Source organism: Rhipicephalus microplus, unplaced genomic scaffold (assembly GCF_043290135.1).
Source record: "Rhipicephalus microplus isolate Deutch F79 unplaced genomic scaffold, USDA_Rmic scaffold_137, whole genome shotgun sequence".
NCBI classification, from domain to species: Eukaryota; Metazoa; Arthropoda; class Arachnida; order Ixodida; family Ixodidae; genus Rhipicephalus; species Rhipicephalus microplus.
Window position 1 is genome coordinate 405001 of NW_027464709.1, and position 6036 is coordinate 411036.

Below are 6036 nucleotides of genomic sequence, written 5' to 3' on the forward strand. Positions count from 1 at the left end.
TGACGCGGTTTCGTGCCGCCCCGGCAGACGCGGTTTTCGCGCCGCCCCGGCTGACGCAGTTCGGACTTAGCACTTTTTGGGCTGAGCCTGGCTGGCGGCCCACTCACTCGATCGCCATGTCTGTTTGCCACAGTCTTCCCGGTGGTGCCGCACCCGGGCTCGCCCCGGCTGACGCAGTTTTCGCGCCGCCCCGGCTGACGCGGTTTCGTGCCGCCCCGGCAGACGCGGTTTTCGCGCCGCCCCGGCTGACGCGGTTTCGTGCCGCCCCGGCAGACGCGGTTTTCGCGCCGCCCCGGCTGACGCGGTTTCGTGCCGCCCCGGCAGACGCAGTTCGGACTTAGCACTTTTCGGCTGTGCCTGGCTGGCGGCCCACTCACTCAATCGCCATGTCTGTTTGCCACAGTTTTCCCGGTGGTGCCGCACCCGGGCTCGCCCCGGCTGACGCAGTTTTCGCGCCGCCCCGGCTGACGCGGTTTCGTGCCGCCCCGGCAGACGCGGTTTTCGCGCCGCCCCGGCTGACGCGGTTTCGTGCCGCCCCGGCAGACGCAGTTCGGACTTAGCACTTTTCGGCTGTGCCTGGCTGGCGGCCCACTCACTCGATCGCCATGTCTGTTTGCCACAGTTTTCCCGGTGGTGCCGCACCCGGGCTCGCCCCGGCAGACGCGTTTTTTTTTTCTTTCGCCCCGGCTGACGCAGTTTTCGCGCCGCCCCGGCTGACGCGGTTTCGTGCCGCCCCGGCAGACGCGGTTTTTTGCGCCGCCCCGGCTGACGCGGTTTTTGCCGCCCCGGCTGACGCAGTTCGGACTTAGCACTTTTCGGCTGTGCCTGGCTGGCGGCCCACTCACTCGATCGCCATGTCTGTTTGCCACAGTTTTCCCGGTGGTGCCGCACCCGGGCTCGCCCCGGCTGACGCAGTTTTCGCGCCGCCCCGGCTGACGCGGTTTCGTGCCGCCCCGGCAGACGCGGTTTTCGCGCCGCCCCGGCTGACGCAGTTCGGACTTAGCACTTTTTGGGCTGAGCCTGGCTGGCGGCCCACTCACTCGATCGCCATGTCTGTTTGCCACAGTCTTCCCGGTGGTGCCGCACCCGGGCTCGCCCCGGCTGACGCAGTTTTCGCGCCGCCCCGGCTGACGCGGTTTCGTGCCGCCCCGGCAGACGCGGTTTTCGCGCCGCCCCGGCTGACGCGGTTTCGTGCCGCCCCGGCAGACGCGGTTTTCGCGCCGCCCCGGCTGACGCGGTTTCGTGCCGCCCCGGCAGACGCAGTTCGGACTTAGCACTTTTCGGCTGTGCCTGGCTGGCGGCCCACTCACTCAATCGCCATGTCTGTTTGCCACAGTTTTCCCGGTGGTGCCGCACCCGGGCTCGCCCCGGCTGACGCAGTTTTCGCGCCGCCCCGGCTGACGCGGTTTCGTGCCGCCCCGGCAGACGCGGTTTTCGCGCCGCCCCGGCTGACGCGGTTTCGTGCCGCCCCGGCAGACGCAGTTCGGACTTAGCACTTTTCGGCTGTGCCTGGCTGGCGGCCCACTCACTCGATCGCCATGTCTGTTTGCCACAGTTTTCCCGGTGGTGCCGCACCCGGGCTCGCCCCGGCAGACGCGTTTTTTTTTTCTTTCGCCCCGGCTGACGCAGTTTTCGCGCCGCCCCGGCTGACGCGGTTTCGTGCCGCCCCGGCAGACGCGGTTTTTTGCGCCGCCCCGGCTGACGCGGTTTTTGCCGCCCCGGCTGACGCAGTTCGGACTTAGCACTTTTCGGCTGTGCCTGGCTGGCGGCCCACTCACTCGATCGCCATGTCTGTTTGCCACAGTTTTCCCGGTGGTGCCGCACCCGGGCTCGCCCCGGCTGACGCAGTTTTCGCGCCGCCCCGGCTGACGCGGTTTCGTGCCGCCCCGGCAGACGCGGTTTTCGCGCCGCCCCGGCTGACGCAGTTCGGACTTAGCACTTTTTGGGCTGAGCCTGGCTGGCGGCCCACTCACTCGATCGCCATGTCTGTTTGCCACAGTCTTCCCGGTGGTGCCGCACCCGGGCTCGCCCCGGCAGACGCGTTTTTTTTTCTTTCGCCCCGGCAGACGTGGTTCCCCCCCCCCCCCCCTTTTCGCTCGCCCCGGCTGACGAGGTTTTCGCGCCGCCCCGGCTGACGCAGTTTTCGCGCCGCCCCGGCTGACGCGGTTTCGTGCCGCCCCGGCTGACGCGGTTTTCGCGCCGCCCCGGCTGACGCGGTTTTTGCGTCGCCCCGGCTGACACGGTTCGGACTTTGCACTTTTCGGCTGTGCCTGGCTGGCGGCCCACTCACTCGATCGCCATGTCTGTTTGCCACAGTTTTCCCGGTGGTGCCGCACCCGGGCTCGCCCCGGCTGACGCAGTTTTCGCGCCGCCCCGGCTGACGCGGTTTCGTGCCGCCCCGGCAGACGCGGTTTTCGCGCCGCCCCGGCTGACGCGGTTTCGTGCCGCCCCGGCAGACGCAGTTCGGACTTAGCACTTTTCGGCTGTGCCTGGCTGGCGGCCCACTCACTCAATCGCCATGTCTGTTTGCCACAGTTTTCCCGGTGGTGCCGCACCCGGGCTCGCCCCGGCTGACGCAGTTTTCGCGCCGCCCCGGCTGACGCGGTTTCGTGCCGCCCCGGCAGACGCGGTTTTCGCGCCGCCCCGGCTGACGCGGTTTCGTGCCGCCCCGGCAGACGCAGTTCGGACTTAGCACTTTTCGGCTGTGCCTGGCTGGCGGCCCACTCACTCGATCGCCATGTCTGTTTGCCACAGTTTTCCCGGTGGTGCCGCACCCGGGCTCGCCCCGGCAGACGCGTTTTTTTTTTTCTTTCGCCCCGGCTGACGCAGTTTTCGCGCCGCCCCGGCTGACGCGGTTTCGTGCCGCCCCGGCAGACGCGGTTTTTTGCGCCGCCCCGGCTGACGCGGTTTTTGCCGCCCCGGCTGACGCAGTTCGGACTTAGCACTTTTCGGCTGTGCCTGGCTGGCGGCCCACTCACTCGATCGCCATGTCTGTTTGCCACAGTTTTCCCGGTGGTGCCGCACCCGGGCTCGCCCCGGCTGACGCAGTTTTCGCGCCGCCCCGGCTGACGCGGTTTCGTGCCGCCCCGGCAGACGCGGTTTTCGCGCCGCCCCGGCTGACGCAGTTCGGACTTAGCACTTTTTGGGCTGAGCCTGGCTGGCGGCCCACTCACTCGATCGCCATGTCTGTTTGCCACAGTCTTCCCGGTGGTGCCGCACCCGGGCTCGCCCCGGCAGACGCGTTTTTTTTTCTTTCGCCCCGGCAGACGTGGTTCCCCCCCCCCCCCTTTTCGCTCGCCCCGGCTGACGAGGTTTTCGCGCCGCCCCGGCTGACGCAGTTTTCGCGCCGCCCCGGCTGACGCGGTTTCGTGCCGCCCCGGCTGACGCGGTTTTCGCGCCGCCCCGGCTGACGCGGTTTTTGCGTCGCCCCGGCTGACACGGTTCGGACTTTGCACTTTTTGGCTGAGCCTGGCTGGCGGCCCACTCACTCGATCGCCATGTCTGTTTGCCACAGTTTTCCCGGTGGTGCCGCACCCGGGCTCGCCCCGGCAGACGCGTTTTTTTTTTTCCTTCGCCCCGGCAGACGTGGTTCCCCCCCCCCCCCCTCCGTCTTTCTTTTTGTTTTTTTTTTCGCCGCGGCTGAAGTGGATTTTTCGGTGCCTCGACGCCCCGGTAGTCGCGGTTTTTCCGTTTCCGCACGGCCCCGGCTGACGCTGCTCGGTCACAGTCGCCTTTTGTGAGGATTGCAGACTTCTTGAGCGCGGGTGTTTTTTTTTGTTGTTGTTGTTGTTTTATTACGCATTCGCTCCAGCAGACGCTGTTTAGACTTTTTGTTTCCTCTTTTATCCTGCGACGAGGTGACGAGGTTTATTCGGTGCCCCGCCGCCCCGGCTGAAGTGATTTTTCCTGTCCCGTGCCGCCCCGGCTGACGCGGTTGGGACTTCGCGTTTGTTCGGCCGCCACGGGTTTTGGCGCACTCGCTCGGTTGCTTGTTGTTGCCACTTGTTGCGAACCCAGGTTTCTTGAGCGAGCGCGGGCGTTTTTTCTTCCTTTCTTTCTTTGTTCTATGTGTTAGCGAATCGGCCTTTAATATCACACGAGGACTCACAACCAACAATTTTCAGTTTGAAGTGTAAAAAATCTGCAGGTGTTGACGTAACTGACTTGCCCCGTACCCTTGAGTACATCCATGAAGTTCTCGTAGTACTACTAAATCGCATTATTCCAAGTGGAGAAATTCCCATAAACTTGCAAACCTCTACACGAAAATCGGTGCGCGTGATAAAGTTGAAAATTATCGTCCGATATCAAATGTGCCTTCTATAACACAAATTCTAGGAAAAAAAAAAAAAAACACTTGTTCGCCGTTTTCTGCGCCGTGACTGGCAGCACTCCGGCGAAGCGAAACGGGGTCGATTCGAGCACGATATCGGCGTCTTTCGACGTGCTCGCCGGCGACCGTCGCACGAGTACGTCGCACGAGCGCGTCTGCCGGGGCGCCGTTTGCGAAGCCGACGCAAAAGTGGGAACCGCCGCTCGGATGATCGCCGCTTTCGGCAGAGTGAGTGTTGGCACTCCGGGGAAGCGAAACAGCGTGAATGCGCCCACGAAATCGGCGTATTTTGAAGTGCCCGCCGGCGACCGTCGCACGAGTACGGTAAACCGCGTCAGCCGGGGCGTAGTTCGGGACGCCGATGCGAAAGTGGAGAACGCCGCTCGGATCTTCGCCGTTTTTGGAGGAGTGAGTGGCGGCACTCCGGAGAAGCCAAGGAGCGCCAATTAGCGCACGATATCGGCGTCTTTCGACGCGCTCGCCGGCGACCGTCGCACGAGTAGGGCAAACCGCGTCTGCCGGGGCGGGGTTTACGACGCCGACGCAAAAGTGGGAACCGCCGCTCGGATGTTGGCCGTTTTTGGCAGAGTGAGTGCTGGCACACCGGCGACGCGAAAGAGCGCGAAAGCGCCCACGAAAGTGGCGTATTTGGACGTGCTTGACGGCGACCGCTGCAGGAGTACGAAAAACCACGTCAGCCGGGGCGAGCGACCCACGGCGGTCTGGGTGCTTATCGCTGCTATTATAGGGGCACCCCGGCAGACGCAGAAAAAAAAAATTTTTTTTCGACCTTCTTTTTTGCTGGTCGAGCTCGGGTAACCCAGGTCGCAATGGGAGCCGCGCACGAAAGCGGCGTCGCGAGACGCGTTCGCGGTCGCTAGTCGCACGAGCTCGGCAACCGCGTCAGCCGGCGCGGAGTTCGGGATGCCGACGGCTAAGTGGGTACCGCTGCTCGGATGTTCGCCGTTTTTGGCCGAGTGAGTGCTGGCACTCCGGCGAAGCGAAACGGGGCCGATTCGGGCACGATATCGGCGTATTTCGACGTGCTCGCCGGCGACCGTCGCACGAGTACGGCAAAGCGCGTCTGCCGGGGCGAGGTTTGCGATGCCGACGAAAAAGTGGGAAGCACCGCTCGGATCTTCGCCGTTTTTGCAGGAGTGAGTGGCGGCCCTCCTGCGAGACCAAGAAGCATCGACTCGCGCACGATATCGGTGTCTTTCGACGTGCCCGCCGGCCACCGCCGCACGAGTACGGCAAACCGCGTATGCCGGGGCGGGGTTGGCGACGCCGACGCAAAAGTGGGAACCGCCACTAGGATGTTCGCCGTTTTTGGCAGAGTGAGTGCTGGCACTCCGGCGAAGCGAAAGAGCGCGAATGCGCCCACGAAAGTGGCGTGTTTGGACGTGCTTGACGACGACCACCGCAGGAAAACGAAAAACCACGTCAGCCGGGGCGAGCGACCCATGGCGGTCTGGGTGCTTATCGCTGCTATTATAGGGGCACCCCGGCAGACGCAAAAAAAAAAAAATTTTTTTTCGACATTCTTTTTTGCTCGTCGACCTCGGGTGACCCAGGTCGCAGTGGGAGCCGCGCACGAAAGCGGCGTCGCGAGACGGCTTCGCGGTCGCTAGTCGCACGAGCTCGGCAACCGCGTCTGCCGGGGCGGAGTTCGGGACGCCGACGGCTAAGTGGGAACCGCCGCT